Genomic DNA, 16,962 nt, shown 5'->3' on the forward strand with positions numbered 1-16,962 from the left:
CTGAAAACACACTAATTAAGCAGTAAATATTCTACAGGAAACAAATAATAGACACTGTGCTATCGCACATCCAGCGACACATGTTTCTTTAGGTAACGTCGATTTGTCTGCTGTTCTTGTCTCAGGTGGCCCTGTATCTGTGATTAGTGAAATTGCTTTCACAAGATGTACAAAGACTACAGACTGTCTTAGATTATCTTTACGCAAAATCAAAGGTCAATATGATATTTCAGGCAATAGTATTGATGTATAGCATCAAACTTGTTTGGATTTCACATATCACGGCCATAAGTTTCTAATGAGTTTCTTAATTGTACCGCTTCTGTCAACATAAATGATGCTGGAAGTAGACTTTTTCTATGAACACAAAGCAATTTTAAATTTTAATAATGATGAGATAATTTTAGAAGCTGAAGGTAAATTTATTACTCCAAAACTCGAAGACTGGATCTCAAAACAAAATGAGGAAGTGAATCACAAATTCTTTTTGTTCAGACTATCCAACACGTTTGCCACCTAAATTCTTTTACGTTGAAAGACGTTGTTTGCATAATTATTGTGACGACATTGAACAGAAAACAGATATATACAGTCTAATCCAAGAGAAAATAGACAAAGGCATATACTGACACAGATAGGAGGAATCTTCTTGATAGTTTGCATTCATACACAATTGTTTTTACTCACTGTGCAGAAACTATAAGAGATTCCCAGTAGAGATTTCAAGTCAAAAATCAGAGTAAATTTTTCGTTACGCCATATATTACTCCTGTTTACTACAGACAGCAAGTGAAAGCTGAAATTTAGTCTAGACTACAGCAAGGTGACATAGAACCAGCAGTTAGTTTGTACTATATCCCATTTCACATGGTGGGGAAAAAGGGTGGATCGATCGGACTTGTACTAAATTCAAGACAAATGAAAACCATTATCTTACATGAAAAAATAGACCCCAAACCTTAGATGAATTACTTCAGAATTTTTATGGTATACAAGGTTTGTCTTCAGTGGACTTGAAATAGAGTTTCTGGCAAATAATGTCGAAAATATACTGCAATTCTCTGTTTTGGAGTATGCTATTAATTTCGTAAATTACCATTTGGTCTTAACATTCACATTCCTCCTGCCACCTTCATTCGCAGTTCGAACTCCATATTACCAGAGTACTTGAAGCAATACATGATCTCATATGTTGATGACATCCTTATAGCTGAAAAATCTTGGTCACAACATAACTGTATCCTTAATAGTTTGTTACAGATTGTTAAGAATCATAAATTAGTGTCAGGCTGGACAAATCAGAAATTGACAAGACCAGAGTAAAGTATCTAGCACACATCATCTCTTCTGGAGACAGAGCCTGATCGTGAAAAACTTGATACAGTCAGAGCCATTCCTGTTCCTATCGCCAAAGACAATTTTGTAGCTTTCTTGATTTGATAAATTTTTATTGATGATTCTTCAGTGTAAAAACTCTTGCTGCCCCAAAACTTCGTTCTCTTACTAGTAAAACACAATATGGCATTGGGATGAACAGGTACTAGTAGAGTTTCTAAGTCTAAAGGATGCCCTTCTGAATGATCCATTTCTCAGTTCCCCAGATCTTTCACGCGATATTTGTAACAGATCGTGAGAACAGATTCATCAAAATTTGAGTTAGGTGCTCACAATTACAGGAATTTGAGGAAAGTGGTACCATTGTGCAAACAAGTACATCTTTTCCTAGAGGTGTCTAACAAAATCAGAAAGAAATTATTCAGTAACTGAACTTGAAGCTCTAGCAGTAAATTTTTCAAATTTGGTTTTTTCTTGTCTGTCAAACACAATAAAGTCTACACAGATCATCGTCCATTAAGATTTTTTATGTCTACAAATTGAATCATGATAGATTAAAACATTGGGCATTGTATCTTCAAAAATTCCGTTTCACTGTAATTCATATTCCTGGTTCACAAAATGTTGTTGCTGATACTTTATCCCGTGCACCCATTGGCTTAGAAAAAAGTAATAAACATACGAATCTTGAGGAAAACTTCAGAATACTGTATGTTTAGACGGTTACCTTTGAGAACTTCATAGTTCTTCCTTAAAAGGTATCACAGGAACAGAATAAGGATCCCATCTGGAAGTACCTGAAGAACAAGTGGCGTGACAAAACAAACACAGAGATAAGACAGTATTACCTTCTATGCCAGAACATTCTGTTCGAGCTATCTACATTCAACGACTCACTTCAGCTGTTATGTATTCCTGATGATTTCGTATGCCAAATCATTTGTTACCCACATCTCAGTTACGCTCATTTTGGACCACATAAGTGTTTCAACAAACTCCACAAAACTTGTTATTTCAGTTACATGGAAAAAGAGAATCATAAAAGTTTTTTCTTTGTGCAAATTGTGTCAAGAGTCGAAGCCATCCATTGTTTCACACTGTTCTCCAATATTTCCCATCATTCCTATAAAGTTAAAAGAATTAGCAGCTGTAGATCTCCTAGGCCTGCTTGTAAGAACTCAGAATGATTTTTGTATGTTTTTGTTGCTGTAGATCTAACTTCTAAATTTGTCTCACTCAGCCCATGACAGAGAGCCACTGCCAGTACTGTTTCTCGTGCATTTCTAAAATATTTCCTGAGTGAAGTAGGACATGTTGACATGGAAATCTTGTACAATAGCCCAATAGCCCCCATTTTCGGTCAAGAATTTGGTCTAGAACTTCAAGAAATCGTAAAATTAAACTGAGGCTGTCTTGAAAGCTACCTTGAATTGTTACTGGTATGGTATACATATCTGACATATTTCTGTTTTGTATTTTGTGTTCATTTTTCTTTTGCCTTTGGTGATAAAAATGTGAGAGCATTATCCAACTGAAGTATTTACCTTTTTTTCTTTTGCAACTAATTACACACCTTCTTGTCTTCTGGTCAGGCTATGACAGACATGATAATATAATTGTATATTAAAACGAATTTGGCTACTATGCATTTATTCCAGATTTATGAGACATAGTTGCACATATGGTGCACCATTGAAAAACAAGTTTTTATGATGACACTAGGTAGAGATGGAAAACATGTGATGTATTTCTTGGTAAAATTTATATTTTTATCAACAATTTGCTAGTAATCCACAGTTTTTTCCTTTTGCATTTTAGCATTATTACTTAATTTTCTTGTCATGGCTTAGATTAGTACTGTGAAATGTTTATAATACAGTTGTATCATATGACAATGGCTTTTGCCCCTTGTTAAATGATCCATTCCATAATGACTGGTGAACGAATATACATTTTGACACTGACATCATATTGTAATTTTGTGATGACACTGGTATCTTGCACTTTTGTTATAACGTATTTGGCTTTATTGCATTGTATAATGAAACTTTTGTGTATTATTTGTCTTAGCCTAAGAATCTGTATTTCATTTTGTTTACTGTTTTATCACAACAATTTTTTTTACTGCATATGGATAGGATAAGATACTTTCCTGGACAGCCTTTTAATGAAATATTTGTCATGTTTATATGTGTATGATAATGAATTTGGTTGCATTTCTTTTCTGATGAAATATTTTTGTGATTGTATGTATTGTGCAGCAGTTTCAGTTTTATCAAAGCTCATGTAGGATAAGCATTTAGTGTTAGAGATTATAAATGAGGATGTAACAGACACACCTACAAATAAGAAATTAGTGAGTACAGGGAAATCGATGTAGTAAGCTGTGTGAGTAGGCATGTCAAATAAAGTTGCATAATGTGGAAATATAAATGCACATGGCAGATTGAATAACAATTACAGTAGGTGGCTATGATGTGATAATCAACTGCCAGCGAATTGACATGATGGTTTGGCAGGTAAACTGACGCAAAAGATATTACTATGTGAATGTGATGTTTTTTGCAAGTAAATTGAGACACAAGATATTATGAGAAAGGTACACAGTTTCAGTGAAAATATAATATGCATACAGTAAAGAAATTAGAAAACTGATCAGTACACTAGATCCGTACATGAAACTAGGATAAAATATCCTATAGCCTGGCTGAGACTTCGACTTTAAAGTGCACTTAATTCACTTTCTTTTTCCTTTACATGTACCATGATACATTTGTTTGTTTGTCCTTTAGTTCTGGTCTATATACCATCTTCCTCTTACTTTGTGTGTATGTATTTTATGTATGTATTTCTGTTAACATTGTTCCTGTGTTTTACACATTACTTGTTAGTTTTGACTAACTAAATGTTTTCTGTAACATAAGATTTATCATAGTATGTTACTTGCTCGTCTTATTAACTTTACTTTGTATCTGCCACAAAGTATTGTATGATTCTTTCTGTATGAAGATGTGTTGTAAACACACTAATAATTTCAATCTACAAATATTCGTACATAAGCTATATCTTACATTTTCATGCAAAGCTCTTGTATACTGTTTCAAATATTTGCCAGGGGTAAGGTCACTTCTAGAAACACAGTACTGCATGAACAGTTTACGTATTTGTAATGTACACTCAACAAATTCAATGAAGTTCCCAGGGATTTAAGTAAGTTTTGCACACACATAAAGGAAATAGTAGCACTGCATTTATCTACAAGACTTCAGCTCGACATATTAGTTGTAAGTGGAAAATTACTTCCTTGAGTCTGCTCATATTTGATTCTACATTTAGTGTCAATCTTTTAAAGTGTAGTCAGTGATGGACATTCAACTGCCTTACTGGCTGCTCCTAAGCCTGAAACACTCTTCATATTCGTCAGAGTTGCTCACCTGTGGGTTGAATACTACAGGGACAGCGACCTCATCGGTGGCTGTGCTTCAAGAAATGTATCAATATTGATCTAACTGCATTCCTTTTCTTAGCCACAAGATTAATGACAAGAGACATTAACAGCATCTTCTTTGGGGCTAACCGATGCAACATTTTACCTTCAGTTGTATTCACATAGTAGCCTCAACATGAATTATAGGCCCGCCGCGGTGGTCTCGCGGTTCTAGGCGCGCAGTCCGGAACAGTGCGACTGCTACGGTCGCAGGTTCGAATCATGCCTCGGGCATGGATGTGTGTGATGTCCTTAGGTTAGTTAGGTTTAAGTAGTTCTAAGTTCTAGGGGACTAATGACCACAGCAGTTGAGTCCCATAGTGCTCAGAGCCATTTGAACCATTAATGAATTATATGTGACAATGAAGCAAATCTTCGATGGTTTGGAACGATGCAACATTTACGTACAATCTACAGAAGGCAGCAAACAGTGTGTGTGCTTCCTCCCTGTTCAGTGCAAAAACAATCTTCTATGTAAAACACCAACCATAACATTCTTTTGTACATTTATAACCTGAATCGTAACATTTTTATTTATAATGGTAACTTATTTTACTCACTTCTTTGTAATATCTTTAAAAAAACTTCATTGTTCCTGCCTGAGACAATCCATATGAAACGTTTTCAGGGGGGGGGGGGAATAAGATCCTTGACTCTATGTTTAGTTTTATCTGTGACTGATCTGCTAGTCAGTCAGTTGTGGAGCGCTGAGTAATTCTTATTTGAGTCACAGTAGCATACAGTTGAATTTTTCAGAGAAATAGATCTGTTATTAGTGAATCTGGGAGAAAATATCTGTAACGCTTTATTATCAAGACGTAAACACATTAATAGTAATTTCTTGCTCTTTATAGTGATGGAGGCCATTTTGGAGAAATTTTAATGGTATGTTTATAATTTTTGTAATGAGCTAATACTGTTTTGTTAATGTCTTCTTACGTCGTTCTGACTTTTTCTCGATAATCAGAATTTGATTCCTCAAAAATGGTTTCCTTGTGTAAAGTAAAACCCACATCCATGAGACATAGTACAGTTTTGAATTTTTATCGTGTGTGCATTGTATCTTAAGCCACATGAAGCAACAGAATGTTCCTGACAAAAAAAATAGAGTACATTATTTATCTTTAGCTGCTGTATCTAGTTTTGTATTTGATTTCGAAAACATCATTACTCCAGACACAAAAACAACACGATGATCAAGAAGTAAGTTACTTTTATTTCAGGGCAGATCTCACCTTACATTCTTGAGCAAACAGTGTGTAGTCAGGATTGTCAGTGTCGCGCTAGCAAGTTCATTAATTTTCAGTGAACAGTGTTGGTAATTTCAAACAGTTACTTTCTTCCGAGTAAGGCAGAATGGAAAAACTGGTAGAAGTCGACCTCTTGGTAGATCAGTTTGGATTCCAGAGAAATATTGGAACACGTGAGGCAATACTGACCTTACGATTTATCTTAGAAAATAGATTAAGGAAAGGCTAACCTACGTTTCTAGCATTTGTAGACTTAAGGAAAGCTTTTGACAATGTTGACTGGAATACTCCCCTTCAAATTCTAAAGGTGGCAGGGGTAAAATACAGGGTGTGAAAGGCTATTTACAATTTGTACAGAAACCAGATGGCAGTTATAACAGTTGAGGGACATGAAAGGGAAACAGTGGTTGGGAAGGGAGTGAGACAGGGTTGAAGCCTATCCCCAATGTTATTCAATCTGTATATTGAACAAGCAGTAAAGGAAACAAAAGAAAAATTCGGAGTAGGTATTAAAATCCATGGAAAAGTAATAAAAAAAATTGAGGTTCGCCGATGACATTGTAATTCTGTCAGAGACAGCAAAGGACTTGGAAGAGCAGTTGAACGGAATAGACAGTGTCTTGAAAGAAGATACAAGATGAACGTCAACAAAAGCAAAACGAGGATCATGGAATGTAGTCGAATTAATTCAGGTGATTAGGAAATGAGACACTTAAAGTAGTAAAGGAGTTATGCTATTTGAGGAGCAAAATAACTGATGATGGTCGAAATAGAGAGGATATAAAATGTAGACTGCAATGGCAAGGAAACCGTTTCTGAAGAAGAGAAATTTGTTAACATCGAGTATATATTTAAGTGTCAGGAAGTCGTTTCTGAAAGTATAGCCATGTATGGAAGTGAAACATGTATGATAAATACTTTGGACGAGAAGAGAATAGAAGCTTTCGAAATGTGGTGCTACAGAAGAATGCTGAAGATTAGATGGGTTGATCACATAACTAATGAGGAGGTATTGAATAGAATTGGGGAGAAGACGAGATTGTGGCACAACTTGACAAGAAGAAGGGACCTGTTGGCAGGACATGTTCCGAGGCATCAAGGGATCACCAATTTAGTATTGGGGGCAGCGTGGAGGGTAAAAATCGGAAACCAAGAGATGAATACACTAAGCAGATTCAGAAGGATATAGGTTGCAGTAAGTACTGGGAGATGAAGATGCATGCATAGGATAGAGTAGCTTGGAGAGGTGCATCAAATCAGTCTCAGGACTGAAGACCACCACCACAACAACAACAAGGCACTAATTTATTTTTGTGGATATTCTTAGGCTAGCATTGTACTTTATATCAAGCATCGTTCATAATGTACATCGGTACTAAGTTTTAGTTATATGGTTTTCATTGAGCACACAATTAGTTTCTTCTGACATTTAATTGGATTCATTTTCTTTATTTAAAATTTTGCACTTCATGAAGTTTAAAGTTTTATCCCAACACACTGTCCACACGTGCAACACAGGGCCAACGTTTTGCCCAGCAATTGAATATTTTACCTAAAGTACATGTTACATGAGCAGAAAGTTTTCAAAATCATTGTATTTAGTTTTGTCGTAGGCAGACAATATTTAATAGATAACTTACAAAGGAAACGAGGACGATTGAAGTGGGTCTTCAAAAGCATTGTTTTTATCCACATCTTTGAGTCAACGTGGATTTTCAAATGACGATTAGTGCATATTTCAAAGCTTGACTTACCCATGGTCTGTAAACAATATTTCTTCCTTAAACAAAATTTTGCACAGATATGCCACATCACTTTACACTTTTCGTAGATAACACTCAAAGAACTGCAACCACTTTTGGAATCATTGTCAACACGCTACAGAAGGAGCGAAACGTGTAGAGGATAAAATGCTTTTGGAATGTAGTGTTTGCAGAACATTCGTTTGGTTGGTCCCTCTAGTATTTTCGACATGCTTCTTAGTAACATTTGTATTGCGCGTTACTGTTGCTAAAATATTGGTTTCATTTCTTTCTTCAGTTGCTCTTCTTTTTCCTTTGCGTATTTTATTTTCCACACCTTCAGGTCCAATTATTTTCTTTATAATCTTTGCAAAGACAAATTTTGACTGCTTGGCACGATCTGGATACTCTTCAATGTACAATCGCACAGCCACTCTTATAATTTGGTGACATTCGTCATAAACAATAGCCATTTTTTCAATTGGCATACACATTGTTAATTCCTCAATAGCTCTACGAGCAAGTTATCTCGTTGTTACAATAGCAAACACAGACTGATGGGCTTCAAGCGCACATGTAAACACAAGAAGCATACCTGAGTTACATGTTTGCTCACATTTGCTATAATAGGCCAAACGTTTATGGAACGTCTTATGATGGAGGGACAGTGATTTTACGGCAGCATTATCTTGATATTATTTGAAGTTCCATACATGTTATCTCACTGAAGTTATCTCAGAAGCTTCTTTCAAATGGTACAAAAAGTATATGATCCATTGAAAAAATGTAATTCGGAGACTATGAACGATAAAAATTATATTTGAACGCCAGGATAGTCGCCATTGTTATCACTATAACTTGGTGAAAATTGCACCTGAATATATTTATTCATTCTGGATACATCTGGGGTGGCCTGACTAAGCTACCTCACCCTGTGAAATATATTCGTTGCATTACAGAAGAAGCCGTCTGTTTGTTACCTAAAATATGCAGACAGAAATATAGACTGTTACACCATGAAGTATCAGTCCGATTCTTATAAAACTTAAGGGTATATTGATCATACAATTATACGATTAAACTTTCATGCCATCAACAACATCAATATAAGATTTGAGCCCAGGACCACGAGTACATTCCTGTACTTGTCGTAGCGTTGATGCAGACTGCCACCGAATGTCACCTTGAAGAATTCTTTGTCATCTCTAAAGCAAATGCTGTCTCATTTCATCAAGATTGCTGACTGGACGCTAACGTTTTATCACTCCGTGCCAGTCATGCTGAATATGTGGGAGATAAGGGAACCAGTTAGGCCAGTCGATGATACGTGCAGTGCACAAGAGGTTTGTGACGTTGTAGCGTATCAGTAGGTATTTTTCGGATTCGCTACGCGCCAGAGGTGGTGAATTTCTCAAAGGGTTCTGAAGAGCGCATTGTGCTCAGGGTTATATGTGATGCGTGTCTAAGCTCTGTTCAATGACTGTCGGGAAAAAGGATAAGGTTCTAGCGACATCAGACGTATATTAAAAACTTTCTTGCTAGATTCGATTGAAAATAGTTGCATATGATTGAATTACAAGCATATTGTGGAACAGTATTTCTTTAATCGCCACTGAAGCACACAACGATAGAGAATTCACTGTTGCATTTGTTCGACAGTAAAACCAAGGTGAGAGGTTACTGAAAATGAAACTATCCCAGATTGTTTCATTCTTTCTGATAGTAAACTTACTGTTAGCTCACGATTAGGGATATCATTTGGTTTATTGGAGGCAACACATAACTTGCACTTTAGAGCCCTGTGTGGAGTAAATTCCATTGACTTAAAAATACAGTACAGCCCTTGCTAATCATTAGCCATCAAATTAATCGTGCATTGCACTATGCTCGATATTCTTCCCGGCGGCAGTGACATAAACTCTGTGCATTAAGTTTGTAAGATTTGTCAGACGAATTTTCTCTGGTGTTTTATCAGACATTGGCAATTTCGTTCTTGCAATTTGTATTTGGGATCAGCCCAAATAAATTATGTTCATTGTGTCTTTCATGTGACACCCAGTTTCAAAGGAAAACGTCCTTTTGTTTTCTTCACAAACAAAATTATTTTTAAATCGGAATTTTATTTGCCCATCCGACAGAGCGGTCCCAAATCAGTCTAGTGCGATATTTGTTTTATCGATATGTATTAACAGGGACAGGAAAACATCGATAACAACCTAGTATTCTAGCAGAGACTGAGTAGCGTTGCTGCATAGCGCTAGCAGTCAGTGCGGTCCATGACTGTAATGTCACTGGTGGAGTACGAGCACGTGAAATTCCGATTTAAAAATCATTTTGTTTGTAACTGGAAACAAACTGACGCTTTTGGTCGATGCTGGGCGTCGCATGAAAGACGGACAAGCATAATTTGTTAGAGCTGACGCCAGCTACACTTTTCAAAGGGCAGTAGGATTCGTTATGAATAGGGAGTTAGGCTAGAGAGTAAGTTATTGTGAACATGTCTGCGATATTGTTGTTCTCATCAGAATCGACAGCAAACCAATATCGACAATAATACTTCAGATATACGTGCCGATGTCACAAGCCGAAGCTGAAGTGCCAGAGAAAGTAATGCGGTTATTGAACTGCTAACTCAGTACTTAAAGGGAGATGAATACCTAATAATCGTGGGGGATTGGAATGCGGTTGTAGGGAAGGAGCAGTTGCTGGGTGCGTGGCTGGTTTACCTCCGCTGCCTGGAATCAGTAGTAAACTGCTTTTGCAGAGTAACGACCTCATCCCGCGAAGACGGTGTTTTCCGTCAGCCTTGGTGGCGATGTGACTCTGGAAATATGCCCTTGCCGAGTGTGTGGAGATTCTGAGCGCCACTTGTAACCTCCCCCTCACTTATCGACCTTAATGACAGTGAAAAAATAAACCGCGTGCACCTAATGGAAATTTGGGAAAAGCAATCGTCACCGAAGTTAATTTGTCGGTAACGAGGGAGGAAAGGGTTACATCTAAATGAAAGGAAAAATGCAAATGAAATTGGTGGAAATTAATTTTGAAAAGGGGTAAAGTTAATAAAGAAAGTAAATGTGGGGTCGTTACGTTAACAATTAACTGCCGTTAATTAGATATTTGAGATTTGGGGAAAATTACGGTCACCAGTCCTATGGACAACTACTATAATAACTGGAAAAGAAGAGTTATTGCGTATACAATTAGCACTAAAAGCGTGGCAACTGAAGGTTGACACGTGTTGTGTGAAAACTGAATGTTTGCCAGAAGTAATAAATTTCGCTACACTCAGACTTAATTTAGCACAAGAATTAATAAAACCGGAAAACTGAAAGTCAATTTAGTGACTGAAATTAATAGTGATCTTTGTTTCTGAAGCACTACGAAATTCAGTAAAATAAGGTTAGTCTTGGGCTACCTCAACAATCATTTTAAAAGCTACTTGAAGCTACGCAATTTAGAAACAAGAGATTTAACTTTGAACTTGAATTAAATGATTCCGAACAATTAAAAATAGTAAAATTTAGTACATACCAAGCTGGGCTGCAGTCACAGGTAAGCTATAATATGGTAACAAAACTCGCACTCTTAATTTGTGCTTGTGTAATCTATATATTGTAGCCAGCTATGAATACTTTAACTGAACTTTGAAATTAAAGCAGTGAGATGGAGTGATATTACTTTAATGCTGGCGTATGAATTTCAACGACACTCGGGTTCATTCCAGAAAAGGAAGGGACCCTACTTGGTAATGCAATTGGGGCAATGAGCAACAAAGGTTCATGCTAAGTTGCTGTATTTTTGTGATGCAATAGTTTTAAAAGCTGAGGTCTGCCATACAGTTCTAAAACTTTACGTGCTTCCAGTCTTCCTTGTTGATTGATTGAAGGTTTGAAGCCGTCGATCGAGGAGGTGGCGACAGTCACTCATTGTCGCCCGTCGCTGTTGCAGAAGCTGGATGTTGGCGCGCCTCCTTCTCGACACGGTCCACAGGCGAAACGGGCTCTTGATGCGCGCCAGCTAATGCTTCCCGTCCGCGACACCGTGTCAGAAACTATCATAGCAAGTCGAGCGCAATTACATGCTGCCAAACCCCGAAAGCGCGGCAGCTCGCGGGAGCGTCACACAACACACCTGCTTCAGCGCCCTACTCCCGCCAGACCCCCTCTGCCCGCGCTCCGCGCGGCTGAGTTCACACTACCAAAGATACTAAACACTTTGGTTCTCCACACGACCTATCGATGTATTCGTTCGATAGCATAGTTTTCCCTAGGCAAGACCCAGCGTAAAAATACAAATAATATTTACAAAACAAACCAATTATGCATCGACATAAATGCATAAATATATATGTACAAATAGTAAAACAATTACAATATACAAAGACACAGAAACGTCATATCTTCAGGTAACAAAATAAGGAAAAAAATTTATAGTACAATAGATGGAAATAGGAGGATATGCATTTCCGGCGTTACACACTTCGCTACTGGTTCGTCAAATATTTTGGTGAGACTCTTTCTATAGCCTCTACGCCTTGTTTAGTTAAGGTCGTAGTACTGCGACTAGTTGGTCCTTCCCGGAAGGTCTGCTATGTTTGCTGTTTATGGGTGTTCGCTCCGAAAGAACTGAAGTTTATCTTAATGGAAGCAACGCTGTTACTTTACAGACTTTTGAGAAATTTTTAGAGGTTGAGTGGTCTGTGTTACAGAGCTAGTGGAGTTGCGTTAATCAGAACTGCCTCTTTAAATTGGTCGTATTTCGAGTGGACCTTATTGGGGACAGAACTGTGTGTTATTCTTCCTTTTAAATACAGTGAAGTCTATTTTAATCAGAGTCTTCTCACTGTAAACATTTTAGTTAACCATTTGCAAAATATTTTAGTGGGGTTAGTCTAATCTAATCAGAGTGCTTCTTCATTATAACAATTTCAGTTAAGCATTTGTAAAGCATTTTAGTGGGCGTGTCTAATATAATCAGAGTGCCTTCTCACTGTAATCATTTTACTTAAGTATTTGTAAAATATTTTGTGGGGGGGGGGCGTTGTTGGTGGACCTGCCCTGAGATTTTCTGTGGTAAATTGTGGTGAAATATGCGTGCACTTTTCCACTGTAGTTTTTTCAGGCAACCTGGTAAAACATGTTTGACATCTGAGAGGCGGTTGTTTAACTATTTGAAATAGTGGAGTTTAAGTTAGTAATAGCTTCTTGATTCCTTACTTTTGGTTTGTGTCTTACTGCAAAACATGTCAGAAGTCGGCGAGATCGAATTTTCTTCCATTCCAAATAGCGTTTAATTACTGTTTCTGCTGCGTAAGAGTTCACGTAATTGTTTGCCAATTAATTTTTTAATTTGGGGTAACACAAGCATTGTTGGTTTTCTCACTCCTGTCATAAGAGTGCTACCCAGTTGTAAAATGTTTTGTTGCTTATCACCATATTGGCTAATTGGGGAGATATTTGTTTATTTATTTACGTTTGGCTCTTAAGAGGTAATGCAATCAAATATGTGCCGCCCCTTGTAAGGCAGTGCACTGTTATTAGGTCAGCACACCCGTGAGTGGCGAGTTCACACCGCCCACCCTGACCATCGGATTATCCCGCCTCGTGAACGTTTGAAAAGTTGTTTAATGCCTTATTTGTTTTTAAATGCTATTTCATTGACGTCACAAGGTTGTTAACTTTTATTTAAATAAAATATTAGGGATAGTACAACTGTGAACGTTGCTTTCTTACCTTCTGGCCCAGAACTATCGCTCAACAGCATATTAAGCTGCTTTAGGGTAACAACATCCAGTTCACTGTTGTTGTTGTTGTTGTTGTGGTCTTCAGTCCTGAGACTGGTTTGATGCAGCTCTCCATGCTACTCTATCCTGTGCAAGCTTCTTCATCTCCCAGTACCTACTGCAACCTACATCCTTCTGAATCTGCTTAGTGTATTGATCTCTTGGTCTCCCTCTACGATTTTTCCCCTCCACGCTGCCCTCCAATGCTAAATTTGTGATCCCTTGATGCCTCAAAACATGTCCTACCAACCGATCCCTTCTTCTACTCAAGTTGTGCCACAAACTTCTCTTCTCCCCAATCCTATTCAATACCTCCTCATTAGTTACGTGATCTACCCACCTTATCTTCAGCATTCTTCTGTATCAGTTCACTGATATTTATAAAACACGATCGCATCAGATACGCCTACTAGCAGACCAATGTCCCCTGTTCACCATGGCAGTTCAGCCAAATGGAATGTATCTCTCATTTCAGCATAGACATTCGGCACATTTGGAAGTGGACAAACTGCAGCTGATTGTCTATCAGGTGTTGCCGGGGTCATTGCTGGTGATCTGGTATATATGTTGCCTCTATTACACTGTAGCAAAAGAAGTTTATTTTGTAATACGCTGTATGGCGTTAGTCAATTTGGCCACTGATGTTTACAACTGATTACATACTGTGTATCCATTAAGCTCTGAAAATCAGCTCACTGTGTCATGTACAGGTAATGGTTTTCCACCTAATCTTATGTTACAATTTATAGTGCGTCATTCTACAGAAATTTTTTTCCGTCTTTTGTCATATTATATGTGATGCCACAAAACTGAATAAATATTGGCCACCAAGACAAGAGTAATTTATTAACGTTGGAATACAACTTTAGTATGCTTGAAATACTACTGGAGCATGGCTGAATAACGCTCTTCCACTAATACACATATGAAAAAATGCCTGGTTAACTGCAAAACTGTCATTTCGAATAAATTGCACTCAAAGTGCTACATCTTACAGCTACGTTCTTACAGCGTTACTATATATTAAAGTAGCTAGAACTAAATTTCTTGTGTGAACTTAAAAATGTTTGAGCTATTATTAATACACTGAATCTATTGAGTTTGTATACATAATACTGATAATCACACAGAAAGTACAAGGTGACATGTCTTTTGTAAGAACACTTCTCAGCATACTGACTGATGTCAATTTCAGTTTCTCTTAATATTTATTGGGGTGAATGTTACTGTTAAGCTGATATCCAACAAACAAAGTTAACACGCAAATCCTCATAGTTATTTAGATACAATGTTTTAATCGAAAGACATCTGATACTTCATATACAAAACAACTGAATTCCCTCACTTGAGTTAGATGCTACCTCCAAACGTTACACTGTAAGTAAGAGTTGGTGTTTGGATGCAAAACGGAATACCTCTTGATTTATTATTGTTGTTATTCTGAAGTAACTGATTCAGTCTCTGCGTTCTCTTATAGTTACCTATCTCTATATAATGCCTGCTGAATAATATTCAGTTCCGATGTAAACATTGACTGATGTGTTGAAGGTAATGCCTGTAACCAGAAATCTGTCACTGTGATTTACTTCTGCCTCACATGTGGCAGAACGTGTTTGCTAATCTCAGGCACTCCGGGACCAGCAGATACCTTTGAGGCAGCATGAAGGTGCAAAGAAGGCGACTACCAACTTCATAAATGAACAAAGTAATCACAAAATGCTGGCCGCGGTGGTCTAGCGGTTCTAGGCGCTCAGTCCGGAACCGCGCTACTGCTACGGTCACAGGTTCGAATCCTGCCTCGGGCATGGATGTGTGTGATGTCCTTAGGTTAGTTCGCTTTAAGTAGTTCTAAGTTCTAGGGGACTGATGACCACAGTGCTCAGAGCCATTTTTTGAATCACAAAATGTAAATAAGTACAACTGTTCTTCCTATCACTGTCCCATCGATAAAACCGCTTAAAATGTTATAGGACGTACCACGAAATGGGATTTACTGGGTTGATTAATAGAGTGTCACAGTTTTACGAACAACAATGGATTACCACGTGGCGATAGATTTGAGTGGTATGGTGACACTTTACCAAAATTATCACTTTTGAATAACATGTGCTTTCGTCCTCACAGTAAGTATTTTGACAATAACTAACATGTTCACAGTCCAGCTCCGCAAAACTAAAATCAGCAGACAGTCACTTTCTGCAACAAAGTTCATACCATGTCTGTATTTAACGGTCCCAGTGTCTTAGACTAAATAACACCGTTATCTGTTTCGCACCGTCTCTGCTGTTACATCAAATATTTACGTTCTTGTGATGAAAACCGCCTGCGACTCTCTTCTGTCTGACCAGGTGTCACGGTGTGGGAAGGCATAAAGTTGCATGGTTGTACTGGCCTCCAGATCTTTTTATATGGTACACCCACTGGTAGACATTGTTGTGGCACTGTACTTCTTCCCCACGTGACTCTTTTTAGGGGTGCATTCGTCCCTGACTTCATTTTTATTGATGAAAATGTACGACTGCATTAACCAGCGCAGATGAACGAGCTCTTGAACGAGAATATATTTGGCGGATGTATTGGCCTGCATATTTTCCAGACTTGAATCCCATCAGTGAAGTGTGGAATGTGTCGGTAAAACATATTGCAGCACATCGACACGCACCAACAGCAGCTGTCAATTATGCTGGCCACAAGAACTTCTTACTAACTGCGTCACCACCATGGGAGTATGTTCCATAGCACGTATTGCCGTCTCTTTGATCACACACTCTATTAAGAACAATGTCTCGCCTATTCTGTGATGTCCCAAATCCCGGTGCCCAAAGTGTAATTATTGTCTTTGAATAAAAGTGCCATTTCTCTTCGTGTTATTGCATATTTCTTTCAGTGAAATTCTGCACTATACTTTAAACAGTTCTTTCTGCGAGTGGTCAAGTTTTATCGAGCTATGTTACCTGGCAGTGACTAGTGTTGCGAAAGGTACGTTAGAATAATAGACGAAATGAATAAGACCAAAGATTGTGAACAAAAACTGGTGAATTGTTTTAAAATTACTTTCAAATTGGGAGCCAGTTGTATCACAATACTATCTTACTTCGTGTATCACTGATCAACTCACTGTTGTCAATATATTCTATGTAATACTGTAACACGCAACAGTAATTTGCCCTCTCATATCCTCCACAATCATTGGATCCCCCTTGGGAACTGCTTGCTAGCGACGTCAGGTACGTCTGTCGTGCTGGCTACCTCTTAATACGACTGCTTCTCACCGAGCGATTTGGAGATGAACGATTTAATACATCTGTTGTTACTAAAGAATTATGGGCAGGACATCGACATCCATGATGGTAGAGCCACATC

Source organism: Schistocerca nitens, chromosome 2 (genome assembly GCF_023898315.1).
Source record: "Schistocerca nitens isolate TAMUIC-IGC-003100 chromosome 2, iqSchNite1.1, whole genome shotgun sequence".
Lineage (NCBI taxonomy): Eukaryota > Metazoa > Arthropoda > Insecta > Orthoptera > Acrididae > Schistocerca > Schistocerca nitens.